This window comes from Hyperolius riggenbachi, chromosome 1, assembly GCF_040937935.1.
Source record: "Hyperolius riggenbachi isolate aHypRig1 chromosome 1, aHypRig1.pri, whole genome shotgun sequence".
NCBI classification, from domain to species: Eukaryota; Metazoa; Chordata; class Amphibia; order Anura; family Hyperoliidae; genus Hyperolius; species Hyperolius riggenbachi.
This window is the reverse complement of record NC_090646.1, coordinates 304914381-304939235: the sequence shown is the minus strand read 5'-3', so window position 1 is coordinate 304939235 and position 24855 is coordinate 304914381.

The following is a 24855-nucleotide window of genomic DNA, read 5'->3' as shown; positions in this document are numbered from 1 at the left end:
ATACAACTCCCCTCAAGCAAGGCTCAGATCGCCGGGACTACATTCACAGCCATTAAAGGTTGAAAGAGGTACCAGGCAGGGATGCCCACTATCCCCTCTTTTATTCTCTATAGCCATAGAGCCATACATTTCATCTTTTCCCTGATAAGCCTCCTAAACTTTCATTTATTGGTCACCCAAACCTCCAACCTGGCTTCCATGACTCCTCCAAATTTTCTTGGTGGATTCAGCATGGTTATGTTACTTCCAACTGCTTCTGGATGGGAGGAAAGTTAATTTCCTTTGAAATGCTTCAATTCAGTAGAGATCTACCCAGAACCTAATGTTTCCAATATTGTAAGCTATGACATTTCTTTACCACTAGCTCAAACCCTTCAGGTCTACTTAATAGCACGTTCTATGAGAATCTATTCCTAGCACCGTTAACGGGCTCTGGGATGATCTCACGAATCTACTCATATCTCAGCAGCGCCCTCCCAGATAAAAAAAACAAAATGCATGATAGACTGGGAACAAGACCTCCAAGATAATTTCTATAATACAGATTGGAACAGTCTTATAAGCAATCTCTATAAGGTAACCAAAACACCAGCTGTTAAAGACACTGCATTGAAAATGGTTACTAGATGGTATAATACCCCTACTAGGCTGCATAAAATGTTCCCATCAGTATTACTTTGTTGTTTTAGAGGGTGTTCAGAAGATGGCTCATTACTCCATATATTTTGGGACTGTCCAATAATTGTGAGATTATGGGGTACATTTTTAGATGGCTTCAATACTATCACCAACAAAAATGTCCCGTTAACAGCCGCGCAAGCATTACTGTTTGCACCTAATCACATGGTCCTTAAAAAATGGAAAAGGGTATACAATGTGTTTCTAGGATTAATTCTTTGGGCAATTGCTAAAAGTTGGAAACAACCTACTGTATCATTTAGCCTGCTTCTATCCAGAGTAGAAGATCTAAGAATTATGGCTCTTATATCACTCTATGTTAAATGCTCTGCATAAATATCATGCAGATTGGGAAGATTGGAGTATACCGAAAATGTACCCAAATGGAGATACTTAAGGCAAAATCTATCTTGATCACTATGTCCTTTTGCTGTTGCTAAACCTCGACTTTTTGAAGAAACAAGAAACTTAATCTAAACATACAACTATTATAATACTTGTACGTATTATAATAGTTGTATGTTTAGATTAAGTTTCTTGTTCTATGAATGTTGTTTTTTTCTTATGCAACTAGATCTGCAACATGGAATTATCACTTAATATTGTGTTTTTGTAAATGCTTTTACTAGCTGGAATTAATATGACTTCATGGCTCTGATTTTACTCAGATATTTGTGAAAAGAAAATCATCTTCATACCATGAACAATCTCATGCTGCTAGGAATACCTCTGTATCATTGGCTGTTTTTGGCATAAGAGGAGAGAAAAACTCATGGTGTGGCCCCCATCATCCCCGACCTATGACCTAAGATCTATGAGCGTGGGGTGCAGTTTAAATCCAAACAGCAGCTCTGGGATGCTATTCTGACATATTTCAAGCAGAAACTATCTAAAATGTTAAAAGGTGCTATCAAATAAGGGTTCCTGTGTTAATATGTAACTTGACCTGTTGAGGTGTTTTTGATTGAAATAGCTTTTGATCTCAGTAAGTATGACCTCCTAAAGCAGAAAAGTCTACAAATAACCATGTTCAGTTTTTCACAACCTATAAAATGTTTTGAAACTCTATTGTGCGTAATAATTTGGAAGTGCATTTTAAGTTTATTTTTGAAAAATATAATGTTATCAGTAGGAGGTTTGTTTAGTAAAATTTAAATAAACCGTATATACTTGTGTATAAGCCGACCCCCCAACTTTTACCTCAGAAATCTGGAAAAAGTGATTGACTCATGTATTAGCATATAGTAGAAAATGCAGTGAATTAAAACTCCAGTCAACGTTTACAATCTACATTTATGATACTGGGCTGATAGCAGGCAGAGCTCATTGTAAGTACAGTAAATCTCTAGTACAATCTGTCGGCTGTATTCAGAACTTGTACATGCGCTCACTGTTAATATTACAGTTAGCACATGTACAAGTCCTGCATACAGCGACTTCCAGATTGTACAGGAGATTTACCCTTAAACAACCAAAAAAGAAAAAGTTACTTCAGGCCTCACAGTTCCAAAAAATAGTTTATTGTTGACAGTATCCATGGCAAGTATCAAAAATCACACATAAATAAAACCAATTAAAAACCCCATAATGAGCTCAGGGATACAACCTGCTTACTTACCCACTGCATTCAAACTGCAAATACTTAAAGGGAACCTAAACTGAGAGGGATATGGAGGTTTCCTTTTAAACAATACCAGTTGCTTGTCAGTCCTGCTGATCTGTTGTGTTGCAGTGGTGGCTCAATCACACACCTGAAACAAGCATGCAGCTAATCCAGTCTGACTTCAGTCAGAGCACCTGATCTGCATGCTTGTTCAGGGGCTGTTTCTAAAAGTAAATGAGACACAGGATCAGCAGGAGAGCCGGGCAACTGGTGTTATTTTAAAAGGAAACATCCATATCCTTCTCAGTTTAGGTTCCCTTTAATATCTTGTGGTATGCATGCCTACTATTGCAAGAAATGCTAACTAGAATCTCTATGACTCAGTGACCATAAGCTATCTCACTCCCTCTGTGCTAAGGGAGTCTGCCAGCCATTAGAATATATTGCATCAGTATGATGTGCCCATCTATGCTGTGTGCATAAAATGATTTGCAAAACAAGATACTATATGTGCTCTATGCACAAACTTTATGGTACATTGAATTAGCATTCTTAAATTAGCATTCATAATTCTTAAAAGATTAACAGATTTCTTAACAGATGAAGTAAACTTATATGCACCCAAAGTCCATGCGCAGCGTGAGTACTCACAGGGTTAGTAGATGGATATCTGCCTGAAGTGGAAGGTGTGAGCAGCTGTCCGTGATCAACCTGCAGCTGTCTAGTGTCACAGCATGACAGCAGGGAGCAGTGAGGGATGTCGTGCGACTAAGACCGGACTCCTGAAGCTCCCCCACCGAGGGTCTTGATGCCACTAGAGCACATGTGTCGAACTCCAAGCCTGGAGGGCCAGATCCATCCCAGTGTTTAGGATGGATTGAGAAAGAGAGAAATGTGTTCTACCTGATGGACCACGCCTTTCCTGATTCAGACCCACCAATTCATTTGAGCTGTATCAAAAATGTGTGAGGATCTCGGCCCTCGTAGGACCGGTTTGACATACCTGCCCTAGAGGGAGACAGAGCTGACGTCACACACTCCACACTCTATCTCTGGGACGCAGCGGTGCACATCACAAGTCTCCCAGGGTGTTTTGAAACATCCGCCCACTCTACCTCCACTCATCGCTGCAAAACTGTGCAGCGCTACACATGTTCTCACTTCAGGTGCATTTGCAAAGCCCACCTGCTCTGTCTCCTCTTGTTCCGACTGCTCAGTGCTGCAAGAGTGAGCGGCACTGCACATGCCACTCTGACTACAGCAGGGCCGCGCCTGGGCGGGTGCTGCGGGTGCATCGCACCCAGGCGCCGGCCTGTGACAGGCGCCGGCGCCAGCGGGTCGTCCTCCTATATCTCATCTCCCACTCTACTCCCAGCTCGCTGGACACACTGTGCGGGCGGCTGTGCCTGACGTCACATGTAGACGTCGGCGCAGCCCAATGGGGAAACAGGCAGGCAGCCCAGCCCACCCACCTGACCTCATCATGTCACGCTTGACGGGGGGAGGAGCCTCAACGTGTGAGACTACCGCTGCTTCCCGCCCGACCCGACTCGTGGTGCGTGCAGCCTGCGTGGAGAGAGCGCGCCGGCCAGAGAGCTACTAGCAGCGGCGCCAGGCCGCCAGCACACAGACGCAGTGACTGCCCACCCCGCAGCCCGGCCTGCGCCTCCAAGTGCCGCCCGCGGCCCGCCACCGTCCATGGTCAGTCACAGTCGCCACTCGCCAGACGCCAGCACACACGCAGTGACTGCCCGCAGCCCGGCCTGCGCCTTCAAGTGCCGCCCGCCACCGTCCGTGGTCACAGTCGCCAGCACAGACGCAGTTACTGCCCGCAGCCCGGCCTGCGCCTCCTAGTGCCACCGTCTGTGGTCACAGTCAGCTGCAGCCGCCAGCAGAGCCACTGCCTGTCTGCCTGCCTATATGCTCCTCCACCCAAACCCAGCCAGAGGTGAGTGAATTGCTGCCAATAAGATTGCATTTGTGGTGGGGGAAATGAAATCTGGCTGCCATTAAGATTGCATTTGTGGGGAAATATGCTGCGATTAAGATTGCATTTGTGTGGGTAAATCTGGCTGCGGTTAAGATTGCATTTGTGTGGGTAAATCTGGCTGCGGTTAAGATTGCATTTGTGTGGGTAAATCTGGCTGCGGTTAAGATTGCATTTGTGTGGGGAAATCTGGCTGCCAGAAAGATTGCATTTGTGGGGAAATCTGGCTGCGGTTAAGATTGCATTTGTGGGGAAATCTGGCTGCCGTTAAGATTGCATTTGTGGGGAAATCTGGCTGCCGTTAAGATTGCATTTGTGTGGAAATCTGGCGGCCGTTAAGATTGCATTTGTGTGGAAATCTGGCGGCCGTTAAGATTGCATTTGTGGGGAAATCTGGCTGCCGTTAAGATTGCATTTGTGGGGAAATCTGGCTGCCGTTAAGATTGCATTTGTGGGGAAATCTGGCTGCCGTTAAGATTGCATTTGTGGGGAAATCTGGCTGCCGTTAAGATTGCATTTGTGTGGAAATCTGGCGGCCGTTAATATTGCATTTGTGGGGAAATCTGGCTGCCGTTAAGATTGCATTTGTGGGGAAATCTGGCGGCCGTTAAGATTGCATTTGTGGGGAAATCTGGCTGCCGTTAAGATTGCATTTGTGGGGAAATCTGGCGGCCGTTAAGATTGCATTTGTGGGGAAATCTGGCTGCCGGAAAGATTGCATTTGTGGGGAAATCTGGCTGCCGGAAAGATTGCATTTGTGGGGAAATCTGGCTGCCGGAAAGACTGCATTTGTGGGGAAATCTGGCTGCCGGAAAGATTGCATTTGTGGGGAAATCTGGCTGCCGGAAAGATTGCATTTGTGGGGAAATCTGGCTGCCGGAAAGATTGCATTTGTGTGGGGAAATCTGGCTGCCGTTAAGATTGCATTTGTGGGGAAATCTGGCTGCCGTTAAGATTGCATTTGTGGGGAAATCTGGCTGCCGTTAAGATTGCATTTGTGTGGAAATCTGGCGGCCGTTAAGATTGCATTTGTGTGGAAATCTGGCGGCCGTTAAGATTGCATTTGTGGGGAAATCTGGCTGCCGTTAAGATTGCATTTGTGGGGAAATCTGGCGGCCGTTAAGATTGCATTTGTGGGGAAATCTGGCTGCCGTTAAGATTGCATTTGTGGGGAAATCTGGCGGCCGTTAAGATTGCATTTGTGGGGAAATCTGGCTGCCGGAAAGATTGCATTTGTGGGGAAATCTGGCTGCCGGAAAGATTGCATTTGTGGGGAAATCTGGCTGCCGGAAAGACTGCATTTGTGGGGAAATCTGGCTGCCGGAAAGATTGCATTTGTGGGGAAATCTGGCTGCCGGAAAGATTGCATTTGTGGGGAAATCTGGCTGCCGGAAAGATTGCATTTGTGTGGGGAAATCTGGCTGCCGTTAAGATTGCATTTGTGGGGAAATCTGGCTGCCGGAAAGATTGCATTTGTGGGGAAATCTGGCTGCCGGAAAGATTGCATCTGTGGGGAAATCTGGCTGCTGGAAAGACTGCATTTGTGGGGAAATCTGGCTGCCGGAAAGATTGCATTTGTGGGGAAATCTGGCTGCTGGAAAGATTGCAATTGTGGAGAAATCTGGCTGCCGGAAAGATTGCATTTGTGTGGGGAAATCTGGCTGCCGGAAAGATTGCATTTGTGGGAAAATCTGGCTGCCGGAAAGATTGCATTTGTGGGGAAATCTGGCTGCCGGAAAGATTGCATTTGTGGGGAAATCTGGCTGCCGGAAAGATTGCATCTGTGGGGAAATCTGGCTGCTGGAAAGACTGCATTTGTGGGGAAATCTGGCTGCCGGAAAGATTGCATTTGTGGGGAAATCTGGCTGCTGGAAAGATTGCAATTGTGGAGAAATCTGGCTGCCGGAAAGATTGCATTTGTGTGGGGAAATCTGGCTGCCGGAAAGATTGCATTTGTGGGAAAATCTGGCTGCCGGAAAGATTGCATTTGTGGGGAAATCTGGCTGCCGTTAAGATTGCATTTGTGGGGAAATCTGGCTGCCGTTAAGATTGCATTTGTGTGGAAATCTGGCGGCCGTTAAGATTGCATTTGTGTGGAAATCTGGCGGCCGTTAAGATTGCATTTGTGGGGAAATCTGGCTGCCGTTAAGATTGCATTTGTGGGGAAATCTGGCTGCCGTTAAGATTGCATTTGTGGGGAAATCTGGCTGCCGTTAAGATTGCATTTGTGGGGAAATCTGGCTGCCGTTAAGATTGCATTTGTGTGGAAATCTGGCGGCCGTTAATATTGCATTTGTGGGGAAATCTGGCTGCCGTTAAGATTGCATTTGTGGGGAAATCTGGCGGCCGTTAAGATTGCATTTGTGGGGAAATCTGGCTGCCGTTAAGATTGCATTTGTGGGGAAATCTGGCGGCCGTTAAGATTGCATTTGTGGGGAAATCTGGCTGCCGGAAAGATTGCATTTGTGGGGAAATCTGGCTGCCGGAAAGATTGCATTTGTGGGGAAATCTGGCTGCCGGAAAGACTGCATTTGTGGGGAAATCTGGCTGCCGGAAAGATTGCATTTGTGGGGAAATCTGGCTGCCGGAAAGATTGCATTTGTGGGGAAATCTGGCTGCCGGAAAGATTGCATTTGTGTGGGGAAATCTGGCTGCCGTTAAGATTGCATTTGTGGGGAAATCTGGCTGCCGTTAAGATTGCATTTGTGGGGAAATCTGGCTGCCGTTAAGATTGCATTTGTGTGGAAATCTGGCGGCCGTTAAGATTGCATTTGTGTGGAAATCTGGCGGCCGTTAAGATTGCATTTGTGGGGAAATCTGGCTGCCGTTAAGATTGCATTTGTGGGGAAATCTGGCTGCCGTTAAGATTGCATTTGTGGGGAAATCTGGCGGCCGTTAAGATTGCATTTGTGGGGAAATCTGGCTGCCGGAAAGATTGCATTTGTGGGGAAATCTGGCTGCCGGAAAGATTGCATTTGTGGGGAAATCTGGCTGCCGGAAAGACTGCATTTGTGGGGAAATCTGGCTGCCGGAAAGATTGCATTTGTGGGGAAATCTGGCTGCCGGAAAGATTGCATTTGTGGGGAAATCTGGCTGCCGGAAAGATTGCATTTGTGTGGGGAAATCTGGCTGCCGTTAAGATTGCATTTGTGGGGAAATCTGGCTGCCGGAAAGATTGCATTTGTGGGGAAATCTGGCTGCCGGAAAGATTGCATCTGTGGGGAAATCTGGCTGCTGGAAAGACTGCATTTGTGGGGAAATCTGGCTGCCGGAAAGATTGCATTTGTGGGGAAATCTGGCTGCTGGAAAGATTGCAATTGTGGAGAAATCTGGCTGCCGGAAAGATTGCATTTGTGTGGGGAAATCTGGCTGCCGGAAAGATTGCATTTGTGGGAAAATCTGGCTGCCGGAAAGATTGCATTTGTGGGGAAATCTGGCTGCCGGAAAGATTGCATTTGTGGGGAAATCTGGCTGCCGGAAAGATTGCATCTGTGGGGAAATCTGGCTGCTGGAAAGACTGCATTTGTGGGGAAATCTGGCTGCCGGAAAGATTGCATTTGTGGGGAAATCTGGCTGCTGGAAAGATTGCAATTGTGGAGAAATCTGGCTGCCGGAAAGATTGCATTTGTGTGGGGAAATCTGGCTGCCGGAAAGATTGCATTTGTGGGAAAATCTGGCTGCCGGAAAGATTGCATTTGTGGGGAAATCTGGCTGCCGGAAAGATTGCAATTGTGGGGAAATCTGGCTGCCGGAAAGATTGCATTTGTGGGGAAATCTGGCTGCCGGAAAGATTGCATTTGTGGGGAAATCTGGCTGCCGGTAAGATTGCATTTGTGGGGAAATCTGGCTGCCGGAAAGATTGCATTTGTGGGGAAATCTGGCTGCCGGAAAGATTGCATTTGTGGGGAAATCTGGCTGCCGGTAAGATTGCATTTGTGGGGAAATCTGGCTGCCGGAAAGATTGCATTTGTGGGGAAATCTGGCTGCCGGAAAGATTGCATTTGTGGGGAAATCTGGCTGCCGGAAAGATTGCATTTGTGGGGAAATCTGGCTGCCGGAAAGATTGCATTTGTGGGGAAATCTGGCTGCCGGAAAGATTGCATTTGTGGGGAAATCTGGCTGCCGGGAAGATTGCACTTGTGGGGAAATCTGGCTGCCGGAAAGATTGCACTTGTGGGGAAATCTGGCTGCCGGAAAGATTGCATTTGTGGGGAAATCTGGCTGCCGGAAAGATTGCATTTGTGGGGAAATCTGGCTGCCGGAAAGATTGCATTTGTGGGGAAATCTGGCTGCTGGAAAGATTGCATTTGTGGGGAAATCTGGCTGCCGGAAAGATTGCACTTGTGGGGAAATCTGGCTGCCATTAAAGAGACACTGAAGCGAAAAAAAAATGATGATATTATGATTTGTATGTGCAGCACAGCTAAGAAAAAAAACATTAAGATCAGATACATCAGTGTAATTGTTTCCAGTACAGGAAGAGTTGAGAAACTCCAGTTGTTATCTCTATGCAAACAAGCCATTAAGCTCTCCGACTAAGTTAGTCGTGGAGAGGGCTGTTATCTGACTTTTATTATATCAACTGTTCCTGGACTATTTACTTTTCCTCTGCTAGAGGAGAGGTCATTACTTCACAGACTGCTCTGAAAGACTCATTTTGAATGCTGAGTGTTGTGTAATGTGCACATATTATAGAATAATGCAATGTTAGAAAAAACACTATATACCTGAAAATAAAAGTATGAGAATATTTTCTTTGCTGCTAATCTTCTAGTAATTATTCATAGTACACAACCAATTCACTATATCATATATTTTTTTTCGCTTCAGTGTCTCTTTAAGTCTTAGTGGCAGCAGATTTACCCACAAATGCAATGTTATTGACAGCAGTCGATTTCCCTACAAATGCAATGTTATTGGCAGCAGTCGATTTCCCCACAAATTGTGGGGAAATCGATTGCTGCCAATAAGATTGCATTTGTGGGTAAATCTGCTGCCAATTCTCATTGCATTTGTGGGGAAATCTGCTGCCATTAAGATTGCATTTGTGGGGAAATCTGCTGCCATTAAGATTGCATTTGTGGGGAAATCTGCTGCCATTAAGATTGCATTTGTGGGGAAATCTGCTGCCAATAAGATTGCATTTGTGGGGAAATCTGCTGCCATTAAGATTGCATTTGTGGGGGAAATCTGCTGGCAGCAGATTTACCCACAAATGTGATCTTAATGGCAGCAGATTTCCCCACAAATGCGATCTTAATGGCAGCAGATTTCCCCACAAATGCAATGTTATTGGCAGCAGTCTATTTCCCCACAAATTGTGGGAAAATCGACTGCTGCCAATAACATTGGATTTGTGGGGAAATCGACTGCTGCCAATTACATTGGATTTGTAGGGAAATCGACTGCTGCCAATAAGATTGCATTTGTGGGGAAATCGACTTCAGCCAATAAGATTGCATTTTGTGGTCGGCCGGCCCTCCACCATGTGGACTATTGTGCGCCACCGTCCTCGGTCTGATGTCCTCCTTTTCAGGGTGTGATGTCATCCTTTTTGGGGTTCTGCAAGTGGCCACCGTAGCTCTTTGCAGGACTCAGCCTGAGGCTTCCTGGCTGTTATTGTCACCGCTGTCCCAGCCTTCGCTACTGACTGCACTGCATGCTGCTAACACTACGCTATCCCCGGTGCATCGGTATGTATGACTGGTTATCTTGTGCTGCGGAACTACAACTCCCAGCAAGCCTGCCTCCCCGGGACCTCCCTGGATGTAGCTTCACAATACATTTGCAAGTCGATCCATAGCAGACTTAGACTTTGCTAAGGCCTTCGACACTGTTCCCCACAAAAGTCTGGTGCAAAAGATGAGGATGCAAGGACTGGGGAAGAGTCTGTGTGCTTGGATAGGGAACTGGCTAATGGACAGAAAACAAAGAGTTGTGGTCAATGGATCATACTCAAAATGGGAGACTGTTAGCAGTGGGGTCCCACAGGGGTCTGTACTGGGTCCAGTGCTCTTCAATTTATTTATTAATGACCTAGTGGATACAGTAGTGAGCAATGTTGCTATTTTTGCAGATGATACAAAATTGTGCAGAATCATCAACTCTAAGGAAGATAGTGTTATATTGCAACAGGATCTGGATAGGATGGCTATATGGGCACATACATGGCAGATGAAATTCAATGTTGACAAATGTAAAGTCATGCATTTTGGTCGTACCAATGGTCTAACACCATACAAAATAAATGGGATACAGTTGGGGACATCAAACTTGGAGAAGGACTTAGGAGTACTCATCGACAACAAGTTAAATAATCGTACTCAATGCCAAGCCGCTGCAGCTAAAGCTAACAAAATTTTGGGATGCATTAAAAGGGAAATAAAAACTCGAGATGCTAGCATAATATTGCCCCTGTTTAACTCTCTAGTAAGGCCACATCTGGAATATGGAATTCAGTTCTGGGCACCACATTACAAAAAAGATATTGCAGTTTTAGAGCAGGTGCAGAGACGAGCAACAAAATTGATACGTGGGATGGAAGGTCTCACTTACCAAGAAAGGTTAGATAAACTGGGTTTATTTAGTCTAGAGAAAAGACGCCTTAGAGGAGATCTAATTAACATGTATAAATACATCAGAGGGCAATATAATAGCTTGGCGGATGAGCTTTTTGTCCCTAGGCCTTCTCAAAGGACTAGAGGACATGATCTGCGCATGGAGGAAAAACGTTTTAGCCATTTATTTAGGAAAGGGTTCTTTACAGTAAGAGTGATTAAGATGTGGAATGCATTGCCACAGGAAGTCGTTATGGCAAACTCTATACCTTCATTTAAAGGGGGCTTAGATGCTTTCCTTGCGTTGAATGACATCCATGGCTACAATTACTAGGTAATGCCAATGATGTTGATCCAGGGATTTTATCTGATTGCCATCTGGAGTCGGGAAGGAATTTTTACCTTGTAAGGGTTTTTTCGCCTTCCTCTGGATCAACAGGGATATGTGAGGGAGCAGGCTGGAGTTGTACTTTGTACTGGTTGAACTCGATGGACGTATGTCTTTTTTCAACCAAAGTAACTATGTAACTATGTAACTATGTAGCAGCTACAGACCAGGGAGATGACAGGGCTTTCACAGACTTGTAGTTCTACCTTTAAAAGTACACAGATACGTTAAAGCTCAGCAGTTAGCATCTAGAACAGGCATGGGCAAACTTGGCCCTCCAGCTGTTAAAGAGAATCTGTATTGTTAAAATCGCACAAAAGTAAACATACCAGTGCGTTCGGGGACATCTCCTATTACCCTCTGGCACAATTTCGCCGCTCCCCGCCGCATTAAAAGTGGTTAAAAACAGTTTTTAAAAGTTTGTTTATAAACAAACAAAATGGCCACCAAAACAGGAAGTAGGTTGATGTACAGTATGTCCACACATACAAAATACATCCATACACAAGCAGGCTGTATACACCCTTCCTTTTGAATCTCAAGAGATCATTTGTGTGTTTCTTTCCCCCTGCATCTCTCATGCACTGAAGTTTCAGGCTGCTCTTTTCTTCCTGCAAACAGCTTTGCCCTTGTCTGAATTTCCTCAGTATGTGAAAGCCCAGCCAGCTCAGAGGACGATTTATCCAGCTTGTAAAAGATAATAGAGCAGAGAGAAGCTGCACTAATCTAAATATCACACAGGCAGTGTGCAGAGAGGGGCCTGAAAGGGGGAGTTCATAGCAGAACCACAACACTGAAGAACGTGGCAGCCTTCCAGACACAGGCTGACAAGTCTGACAAGGGAAAGATACATTGATTTATTACAGAGACTGTGATAGTACAAAGTGCTGCAGTAAGCCAGAACACATTAGAATAGCTTTTGGAACTTGTAGGATGATAAAAAATAGGATGCAATTTTTGTTACGGAGTCTCTTTAAGGAACTTCAAATCCCACAATGCATTTGCCTTTTTGCGGCATGACTGTGGCTGTAATCCTCCTGCAATGCATTGTGGGACTTGTAGTTCCTTAACAGCTGGAGGGCCAAATTTGCCCATGCCTGATCTAGAAAGTACAGTGTGGCTGATAGAGATGGGATCTAATGTTCGACTTGCTAAGTTGTTTGTTTGTTTTTTATCTACATTTCCATTGTCGGACAAATGTTTTGTGTGTTCAGAAAGGCAGTAATGTAAACTGAATACTTTCCATCTTGGAGTATACTTTTGCAAATATTCAAGTGAACCTGAGATGATGAATAAAATTGTGTGCGCACATTATTACTAACTACGCGCTGATAGCTTGTACGCTCTATCTGGGACACCTGAAGTAAGTGTGAACTCTGTAGCGTATACATAGACTAAAGGGGGCCTCAGAATAGTAATCTGCCTAGGGCCCTATGGTTAAAACTGCTCTTATTTCCCCCCAGCTATCCCTGAAATGGAGAGACAGCCGGCACCATCCAAGTCAATAATGCTCTTTTATTGAGATAAAAACATCTCAGCAGGTCACAGCGACGTTTCGAGGAAATCACCTCTTTATCAAGCTCATGCTGAGGACAAGTCACAAATGAACAATACAAGTTGGCGCTTATATATCAAACATGGAAATGCAGCAGCCAATCACATACACTTTACATAATGCCCAATCATAACAGTCCGTAAGTTGCCGGACCTGATGGGGAACTTAGAGGCTGCTGCCTCATAGGTACATTCAAATGGGTTCCCTCCCATCCCCCGACACCCACCTTGGTAAACCGCCGCGGCCCCTTCCGCCCGTCAATCACCACAATCTCCTCCCATCCATCCGCCCATGGCGGACCTGACAGGGGACTAAGTGGGATGGACGCCTGTGTGTCCGCGCTCATGCGCAGACACTCTGCATCCAGACGGGCGGATGGTGACGTAGGCGGCTAGAGAAGCCGCCATGCGTCACACGCTGTTAGGGCGGGGCAGCGGTGGCGACCAATAGGAGCGCTCAAAATTCAATGCATAGTGCAATACGTGTCCATGGCGTACACGGCGCATTAGCATATGTAAACAGTCGTACTGTAAGGCACAGTGCACAATATATATGTAGCAAAAGAACATACATAGGGGCCTAAGATCCATATACATATAAACACTATCGTAGAGTCACATGCTCTCCCTACTAAGTACATGCCCAGGGTGAAGAAAATGCAATAACGTTATATGAGCCTGGTCCACCAAGCGTTCTCTAATTGCGTGTTTATGTGATGATAGCCTTTTCTTAAGTTTCTGTGTGGTCTGGCCAACATACAATAGGCCACAAGGGCACTTTAAAGCATACACCACATAATCCGAGTCACATGTATGCCATCCTCTAATCTTAAATTTGGTACCACGATGTGGATGCATCATTTCAGCTCCCTTAATAACTGAGCTGCAATGCACACAGTTGAGACAAGGGTATGTCCCTTGCCTCTTTGTTAACTGTGATGCAGCAGTGTCTTGCCTAGTATCTGCATGTACCAAACGGTCTCGTAAAGTAGGTGGTCTCCTATATGAGACCAGGGGGGGATTTCTATAGTGCTCCACTTCAGGAAAGCTCTCGGACAATAAATGCCAGTGGCGTCTAATTATCTTGGCTATATTGTCACTCTGTGTGTTGTATCTTGTGACAAAGGGAATACGATTCTGCATAGATTGTCTAGGTCTCCGATTCCTACCATATCCACCCACCCTTGTCCTGGCCCTCTCTAGAGTGTCTATGGGATAACCCCTCAAAAGAAATTTTTGTTGCATCTCCTCCATCCTCCTCCCCCGCACCTCCTCATCCTCAACTATATGGCATATCCTCTGGAATTGGCTAATGGGGACCGACCTCCTAGTAGCCCCCGGATGGAAACTCCCGTAATGGAGAAGGGAGTTCACATCCGTGGGCTTAACATAGAGGTCGGTCACCAATCTATCACCCTGTCTAATGACCATTGTATCCAAAAAACTAACCTGATCTGGTGAGCTATGTATGGTAAGTTTGATGTCTCCACATCTGTTCATAAGTTCCCCCACAAACTGTTGCAGGGTCGAAAGCGGCCCCGCAAAACACATCATCTATATATCTGTACCAATGAATGGCATACTTTTGAAACAATAGGTTTGTATAGACAAACATGTCTTCATACACGCCCATGAAAATGTTTGTGTAGGACGGAGCCACATTCGACCCCATGGCGGTGCCCCTCACCTGCATGTAAAAGGTATCATCAAATCGGAAATAATTATACCGCAACACAATGTTCAAGAGCTCACAAATGAATCCGATCTGCACCGGTGTATAATCTGATGCGGTCTCCAATAGATAGCGGACCGCCTCTACACCCCCATCATGTGGTATGGAGGTGTAGAGGCTCTCCACATCCAACGTAACCAAGAGGCAGGGCCCCTGCAATGGATCCATAGATCGAAGAATATTAAGAAACATCTGCGTATCACGCAAATAGGACTTAAGTGCTATCACAAACGGTCTCAACAATTGATCGAGGTATTTTGCTACTGGAGCAAATACAGAGTCTACCCCGGCTACAATCGGGCGGCCGGGGGGATTGTCCAATCGTTTGTGAATTTTGGGACAAAGATACAACACAGGGGTAATGGGATGTTCCTGCAAAAGAAAATTAGCCAACTTCTCATCAATGACATTAGTTCTAACTGCTCCCAACACCACCTCTGAGATCAAACCTTGAATATTGGGTAATGGATCTGTTTCCAACTCACGATACGTCGACACATCGGAAAGCTGCCGCAAGGCCTCTTCACGATATGTCGACGTATCCATAACAACCACTGCTCCACCCTTGTCTGCCGGCTTAATTGTTATGGCAGAATCCTCAGACAATTCTGTGAGTGCCAGTTGCTGTTCCCTTGTAATATTCCTATGGACCGAAAGGCCCATAAAATTTGGTCTCCTCAACAAAGAGTCTACTTCATTTGTTACTTTTTTAACAAAGAGATCAATTATCTGGCAAGAGGGGGGTGGAAAGTACTCTTCGAACGCAACGTAGTATCTTTAAGTTGCAACTGGTCAGAGTTCACATCAACAGCAGGAGTCAAATCCAAAGTCCTTGGCATGGAGAAGTAGTATTTTAATTTTATAGATCGAAAAAATCGCTGTAGTTCAACATCCACCTCAAGTGGGTCGGGAGCATACAGAGGTGCAAAAGACAATCCAAGATTGAGGGCAGAGAGTTGTGCAGAGGATAGCTGGCGGGAGGAGATGTTGACCACTATCATGTTCTGCGATACGGTTGGTGTCGTCGGGGCCGAAGCCTCTCCCTTATTCCTCCTTCTCCTATATCCGCCCCTGCGTTTCCTTCTTGGCCTGATGGTAAATCCGACAGGACCTCCTGAGATGATGAGGTGGGATTATCTGATGAATCGGGTTGGCTACCCGTTGGTCGACTTCCTGGTAGACCAACGGGTAGCCTGCCCTCAATCTTGGATTGTCTTTTGCACCTCTGTATGCTCCCGACCCACTTGAGGTGGATGTTGAACTACAGCGATTTTTTCGATCTATAAAATTAAAATACTACTTCTCCATGCCAAGGACTTTGGATTTGACTCCTGCTGTTGATGTGAACTCTGACCAGTTGCAACTTAAAGATACTACGTTGCGTTCGAAGAGTACTTTCCAACCCCCCTCTTGCCAGATAATTGATCTCTTTGTTAAAAAAGTAACAAATGAAGTAGACTCTTTGTTGAGGAGACCAAATTTTATGGGCCTTTCGGTCCATAGGAATATTACAAGGGAACAGCAACTGGCACTCACAGAATTGTCTGAGGATTCTGCCATAACAATTAAGCCGGCAGACAAGGGTGGAGCAGTGGTTGTTATGGATACGTCGACATATCGTGAAGAGGCCTTGCGGCAGCTTTCCGATGTGTCGACGTATCGTGAGTTGGAAACAGATCCATTACCCAATATTCAAGGTTTGATCTCAGAGGTGGTGTTGGGAGCAGTTAGAACTAATGTCATTGATGAGAAGTTGGCTAATTTTCTTTTGCAGGAACATCCCATTACCCCTGTGTTGTATCTTTGTCCCAAAATTCACAAACGATTGGACAATCCCCCCGGCCGCCCGATTGTAGCCGGGGTAGACTCTGTATTTGCTCCAGTAGCAAAATACCTTGATCAATTGTTGAGACCGTTTGTGATAGCACTTAAGTCCTATTTGCGTGATACGCAGATGTTTCTTAATATTCTTCGATCTATGGATCCATTGCAGGGGCCCTGCCTCTTGGTTACGTTGGATGTGGAGAGCCTCTACACCTCCATCCCACATGATGGGGGTGTAGAGGCGGTCCGCTATCTATTGGAGACCGCATCAGATTATACACCGGTGCAGATCGGGTTCATTTGTGAGCTCTTGAACATTGTGTTGCGGTATAATTATTTCCGATTTGATGATACCTTTTACATGCAGGTGAGGGGCACCGCCATGGGGTCGAATGTGGCTCCGTCCTACGCAAACATTTTCATGGGCGTGTATGAAGACATGTTTGTCTATACGAACCTATTGTTTCAAAAGTATGCCATTCATTGGTACAGATATATAGATGATGTGTTTTGCGTGTGGGCGGGGCCGCTTTCGACCCTGCAACAGTTTGTGGGGGAACTTATGAACAGATGTGGAGACATCAAACTTACCATACATAGCTCACCAGATCAGGTTAGTTTTTTGGATACAATGGTCATTAGACAGGGTGATAGATTGGTGACCGACCTCTATGTTAAGCCCACGGATGTGAACTCCCTTCTCCATTACGGGAGTTTCCATCCGGGGGCTACTAGGAGGTCGGTCCCCATTAGCCAATTCCAGAGGATATGCCATATAGTTGAGGATGAGGAGGTGCGGGGGAGGAGGATGGAGGAGATGCAACAAAAATTTCTTTTGAGGGGTTATCCCATAGACACTCTAGAGAGGGCCAGGACAAGGGTGGGTGGATATGGTAGGAATCGGAGACCTAGACAATCTATGCAGAATCGTATTCCCTTTGTCACAAGATACAACACACAGAGTGACAATATAGCCAAGATAATTAGACGCCACTGGCATTTATTGTCCGAGAGCTTTCCTGAAGTGGAGCACTATAGAAATCCCCCCCTGGTCTCATATAGGAGACCACCTACTTTACGAGACCGTTTGGTACATGCAGATACTAGGCAAGACACTGCTGCATCACAGTTAACAAAGAGGCAAGGGACATACCCTTGTCTCAACTGTGTGCATTGCAGCTCAGTTATTAAGGGAGCTGAATTGATGCATCCACATCGTGGTACCAAATTTAAGATTAGAGGATGGCATACATGTGACTCGGATTATGTGGTGTATGCTTTAAAGTGCCCTTGTGGCCTATTGTATGTTGGCCAGACCACACAGAAACTTAAGAAAAGGCTATCATCACATAAACACGCAATTAGAGAACGCTTGGTGGACCAGGCGGTCCCATATCATTTTGTACAGGCCAAACATCATGTTAGTCAATTAAGATTTATGGTCATAGAGCGGGTGGCCCCCTTGAGGAGAGGGGGTGACCGAGTTAAAAAACTTCTTTGGAGGGAGGCATTCTGGATTAAAAAGCTGGATACAATGGAGCCTCGGGGTCTCAATAGAGAACTTGATTTATTACCCTTTATTTAAGCTTTTTTATGAGGCTCCATTGTGTCCTGCCCAATGCTAGCATCTGATTGTCTCTACAATCTAGTATTGTTGGGTTAGAATTATTCTTCCCTTTCCCCCCCCCCCCCCTTTCCCCCTCCCTTATGCCCCCCTGGTTTCCCCTTTTTCCCCTGTTGATCTTTCTCCATATGTCCATACCATTTTTATTGGGCTCATATAACGTTATTGCATTTTCTTCACCCTGGGCATGTACTTAGTAGGGAGAGCATGTGACTCTACGATAGTGTTTATATGTATATGGATCTTAGGCCCCTATGTATGTTCTTTTGCTACATATATATTGTGCACTGTGCCTTACAGTACGACTGTTTACATATGCTAATGCGCCGTGTACGCCATGGACACGTATTGCACTATGCATTGAATTTTGAGCGCTCCTATTGGTCGCCACCGCTGCCCCGCCCTAACAGCGTGTGACGCATGGCGGCTTCTCTAGCCGCCTACGTCACCATCCGCCCGTCTGGATGCAGAGTGTCTGCGCATGAGCGCGGACACACAGGCGTCCATCCCACTTAGTCCCCTGTCAGGTCCGCCATGGGCGGATGGATGGGAGGAGATTGTGGTGATTGACGGGCGGAAGGGGCCGCGGCGGTTTACCAAGGTGGGTGTCGGGGGATGGGAGGGACCCCATTTGAATGTACCTATGAGGCAGCAGCCTCTAAGTTCCCCATCAGGTCCGGCAACTTACGGACTGTTATGATTGGGCATTATGTAAAGTGTATGTGATTGGCTGCTGCATTTCCATGTTTGATATATAAGCGCCAACTTGTATTGTTCATTTGTGACTTGTCCTCAGCATGAGCTTGATAAAGAGGTGATTTCCTCGAAACGTCGCTGTGACCTGCTGAGATGTTTTTATCTCAATAAAAGAGCATTATTGACTTGGATGGTGCCGGCTGTCTCTCCATTTCATGCAGTGTGATCCGGAGTGCTGCTGGATCTTGGCCTGGCACGTCAGACTTATCTAATACTTAGAGGAAGTGCTACACATTCTCTTCCCCCAGCTATCCCTAAAATGCTTCTTGTTTTACCCTCTAAACTGATATCCTACTAATACTTTCCCTCTCCCATCACACCCTTTTTAGATGGACAGCAAAAAACCCAAGCTATCAGGCTTTCAAAACCTGCAGCGCAGAAAGCAAAAGGAAGAAGCCTTGAAAAAAATCACTTCCTCTTTAACTAGTTTTTTACAGCCAGTGCAAACATCAGTGTCAGACTCTGAAAAACATCCTAGTGTTAAAGAAGCCACACCATCAACATCAGCTTTAAGAGATGAGAAAGAAGCTGTTGGTGCCTGCCATGATGCACTGCCATGTTTACCTTGTGAACAGACCATTGAACCAATGGAGGAAGACAATTCTACAAATCCTTCAAACACTCTGTCAGCAGCAGAGTTACCGAGTGCTGAACAAAGCACAAGTCCCATTTCACCGGACTCTGACTCTGAATCTGCTACAGGTCCTCATGAAGAATTGGTTGCTAAAGAAACATTGTCAACTTCAAATGATCCTGGTGTGTGGCCAGAAAAAATAGATGACAAGCTAAGGATAGTATTGATTAAAGCAGGCCCTGTTCAAGAGAAATCCTGTCAATTTCCCAAGGATGTTTCCAACAGGAACTTTTCTGTGTCATATTACCACAGGGTGTTGGACAATGGAGAAAAAATACCAAGAAATTGGTTAATGTATTCAATGGCAAACAATTCTGTGCAGTGCTTCCCATGCGGAATTTTTAACAGTGACACAATGACACTAGCCACTAAAATGGGCTTTAGCAATTGGCAGCATTTGTCCAGACATTTAAGCCGCCATGAAAAAAATACAGCTCATGTACAAAACTATAAAAAATGGATGGATCTATCAAAGTCTTTACAAAAAGGGACTACAATAGATCACCTTAACCAACAAATCCTTGAACAAGAAGAAAAACGGTGGTATGAAGTCATAAAAAGGATAATCTACATCATTCAGTACTTGGCTGGACAAAATCTAGCATTACGAGGTAAAACCAGTCAATTATTTCAAAGAAATAATGGTAACTTTCTAAAATTATTTGAGATGATTGGCAAGTTTGATCCCATTGTTGCTGAACATATACAGAGAGTACAGTGCTCCATCTCAGAGCATTCCCACATGCCACACTACCTGGGGGACAAGATACAGAATGAAGTCATCACTATCCTTGGAACAAACATAAAAGACTTCATACTGGAAATGCTGAAGGAGGCAAAATATTATGCTATTATTCTTGATTGTACACCAGACACCAGCCATGTTGAGCAAATGAGCATCATTGTACGGTTTGTGGTTCTAAATGAACAGACCAAAAAAATTGAAATCCTTACAACATTTCTTGAATTTTTGCCCAATATCGGATTCATCAGCCAAAGGACTAACATCATTCTTGTTGAGCTATCTATCAGAAAATAACATCCCAATTCAAGACATGCGTGGTCAAGGATATGACAATGCTGCAAACATGAAGGGAAAGCATAATGGTTTGCAACAGAAGATACTGGAGGTAAATCCAAGAGCATTTTATGTTCCATGCTCTGCACATACTCTTAATTTAGTTGTCAATGATGCAGCAAAGGTTTCATTCATGACTGTTGATTTCTTTGGTATAGTTCAAGAATTGTACGTTTACTTTGCCTCATCCACACACCGTTGGGAAGTTCTTAAAAACCATGTTGATGGCCTCACTGTGAAACCACTTTCTGATACCAGATGGGAAAGCAGAGTGGAAGCAATCAAACCACTGCACTATTTCCTTCCTGAGATATACTGTATGATGCATTGTACGAAATCTCAGAGGACGACCACAGAGATATTAATACAAAACACCAAGCTTGTTCATTAGCAAGTAAATTAAAAACGTACAAATTCATTTGCTCTGTTCTCATCTGGTATGCAATTCTGTCTAAAGTTAACATAGTCAGTAAGCTCCTGCAACAGCCATCACTCAACATATCACAGTGTGTACTTGAGCTGGAAAAGTTGCACAAACATTTAGAAGAATACCGGTGTGATGAAGGATTTGAATTGGTTTTGGATGATGCCAAAGAGATTGCTGAAAAGCTTGATATAGGTACTGACTTTCCTCCTGCTGTATCAATTCGACCACGAAAGAGAAAAACCTTCTTTGACCATGAACATGAAGATAAACCACTGAAAGATCCAAAGCTTAATTTTTTCTTCAGTATTTTGGAAACAGCCATTCACTCTGTAAATGAGTGATTTACTTTGCTTCAAAGCCATTATAAAACATTTGATTTTTTGTATCGAACACCAAGATTGGAGATGGACAGAAAACAAATCTTTAACTGCTGCCTAGATTTGCAAAACAAGCTGTCTGACACCGGAAAAAAGTCCGACATTAATGTTCTTGATTTGTCTGCCAAACTGGATACAATTCAAACGTTTCTTAAACCACATATGAGTATCAGTAACATACTACAGTATATCCTGGAAAATAACTTAAAAAGCATGTTTCCAAATATTGACATTGCTCTACGCATACTTCTGACCTTGCCAGTAAGTGTTGCTTCTGGGGAACGATCTTTTTCGAAGTTTAAACTAATTAAAAACTACCTCCGTTCCACAATGTCCCAAATTCGGCTTACACATTTATCCAGAATAGCCATTAAGAGTGCCTTGTGTGAAGAGCTTGACATACATGACATTATAAAGAAATTTGCTGCTACCAAAGCACGAAGGGTTAATTTTGTTTAATGGTCCGTTTGTGTTAATTTAATTATAATTAACATGCAACATTTTTGTTTTAGAGCATACTGCTCTTTTAGTTCATATAGTATTACTTTTAAAGAGTAACTGTCAGGCTGCAAAAGCTAATTTAAACCTCTATTCTCCCGTGTTAAACAGTTTAGAAGGAAGCCAAAAAGGCAATACTGAAGTTAAAAATCTCTCTCACTTTTGATGTGTGCTGAACAGCAAGGCTCTTTATTCCCAAGCTCTTAAAAGGACGAGAGGCCGCACACCATACAGCAAAGCATTCTGGGGCCCTCCTCTCGGCTGCTAGTGAGAAGTTACAGGCTCAAGTTACAGCAGCTTGTAACGTAGCGCAGCTCACAGCACTGGAAAATCTCCTGGCAGAGTATACTGCATGAGTCCGCTATTGTTCCTAGCAACATGGCTAATTAATATTCACTGCACAGTAGTGTTATCCATTACGAGCTTTTTTGTGAGTCGAATCATCAGGAAGCAGGGAGGACATGACGACACAATTGGCTTCATAGGAGACAGACAAACATGGAACCTGCCATGAGCTGTCAGGAGCATCATTCTCTGCAAATCCTATATACAAAATCTGCGAAATCCAAACGTGGACAGTGAAATGCATATGTAATGTAAGTACAGCCAATATTTAGCTACTGATATATGTGTTAATTTTCTCTGAGACCTTATACCTAACAGCTCCTCTTTAAGGTTTAAAAATGTTGTACATTTGTTTGCACTGTTAATATTTCATAAATATTTTGTGATGTTTAAATGCTTATACGAGTAGGGGTGGATCAGCACCACCTCACAATGTTGGTATATGCTTTTTGTTTATTTTTTTTGTTATAAAAAAAGTTTTCTTTGTTTTGAACATGGTAATGTCTGTCTAGTCCAGTGGTTCCCAACCTTTTATAAGGTATCGCCCCTTAGGGGAAGACGACTCACCCCTGTCGCCCCCCCTTCTCTTAGTACGGTATACCCTTACGCCAGGTGGTGGTGCCAGTGGTGCCAGTGGAGGGGGTAGCGCTGTGACCTTGCCAGCTAAAAATAGCCGGTGACTCAACTACTTCGCACCAATTCCCTTACCGGTGTAATGTCAGCTATTGCAGCTCCGCACGTTGTGCAGCCCCGCATGCGCAGTAGGAGCCTGCGTCCCATTACATTGTGCAGCCACATAAAACGTCCTAAATATCTCCGATTGAGTCATTGCTGTGCATGGAAGAGGGGTAGAAATGGGGTATCACATGCATGCGTAAAGAGGTGGAAGGTGTGGGTGTGATTAGGCAGGACATGGGTGTGGTTATGTGGTCGGGCGTGGTTAATTTAACCACTCCCATAGGCGCCAGAAAAAATCTTGCACCCAGGTGCCAGGCACCCCAGGCTCACCCCTGGACTACAGGATAGTTATGCCGGCAAAACCCACTCGCTCATCCAGGCCGCTCATCAATATTTGCTCCCCTTTGTCGGCTGCATGCTGCACTCGGGACCTTGCAGAAGGTGAGTGTGCACACCTGAAAAGTTTATGACTCGCGTATGAGCCGATAGGGGGAATTTTTAGCACATTTTTTATGCTCAAAAATTCGGCTCACAGGCGAGAATACACGGTATACTTTAATGGTCGATAACTCAAAACGTAATGCTGGCTGCCACTTGCATCCACTATTTAAGAAAATCTTAAAAATATAATATGCATAATAATTTGGAGCACAGTGTATTTAAACCAAACAGTTGCATGGAGATACAGCGGTAGATCCACAGATAATTTTTTGTTTGTTTGTCAAAGTTGCCCTGATGAGGACTAATGTTCAGTTCATAAATCTCCAATGCTTTTAAATATTTGGGGCTGTGTTCCACTTTAAAATGCATCGCTACTGAGATCTTTTCCATTTTCTCCTCTTTAGGCTGCTTTTACACTTGTGCGGTGCAGTGATCCCACAGCAGGGGAGCCTGCAATGGAATTACCACACAAATCTGCACTTCGTATGACCCTGTTGGAGATTGCGCTGACAGGGTCATATGCGTAGCCCTGCCCCCATTCAGTGACGCACTCTCCGTTGGACAGGCAGTATGTCACCGGGATTTCCGTTGGTCCGGCACTCCATCATTTACACTTTCTGCGTTGCTATAGACTTGCACTAAGTTCACCAGCGTTAGTGCACCAATGTATCAAATGTGCAAGGGACCACCCCTGGAGCCACAGGGAATCTTCAGTAATCACCCAAGGTCCGCACCATCAAAGTTCACTTTTCTTTATTTATAACTCTTTTAAAATGACATCCATTAAAAACAGGTCTGCAAGATAATGACACACAGGCGTTTCGACCCTTCTTTCTCAAATCATTGCAGAATCTGAGACTTTCACTAATGCATAATCCATGTGGTAGGCATGACTTTGCCGCAGGATTTCAGCAAATTAACTACTTCTGGTGCAGCCCGATGCATTGCGTAAGTATGAAAATCTCTGTAGACGTTCATTGCCCTTGCAAAGGAGGAGCATAACACATATCGATGTAATATCCACAGTAGAAAAAGAATTCCAGGAGCAACTCGCTATAGCATTACAATTCCAAACTTTTAATTCAATTGCTCATAAAACTTAGGTTATAAAAGACACATAATACTTATCAAATTCCACTGGCAGCAAAGCAGCAATAGGGTGCAGAGTTGTACAAGAGGTGCGGAGGATGTAGTGGTCGACGGGTTACACTGGTAAGGTAGTGGAGAGGTTTGCCTTTCTACTGGGCCCATTGAGTATAACCTGATACTCCATCTGACTTGTATAATAATTGTATACAGTATGTAATTGCATTTGTGATTTAAGATTGTGAAAAGCCAATGCTTGAGATCTGAGGCAAATAGCCCGAAATGGAGGGGCCATGCCAAGGAGGATACAAGAGGCTAAGTTCACATGTGGTCATGTGTATTATGGTATATGATAGCTCGACCAATGATAAATAATAATTGAGGGTTGGATGTTGAGTATGTCCCTCTGGATGGAATTGAGGTAATCTGATGTATTATGGTGTAAAAGTTTAGGCCTATGCTTTATGAAATACCTGGCTTGGATTTAGTTTGGCATATTGTTATTATTTTTAACAGTTTGTGTAGTATTATATTGTATGTCTTTGTTCACACATCTAGTGTTTCCTACTTCCCATCCCTTAGCTGTAT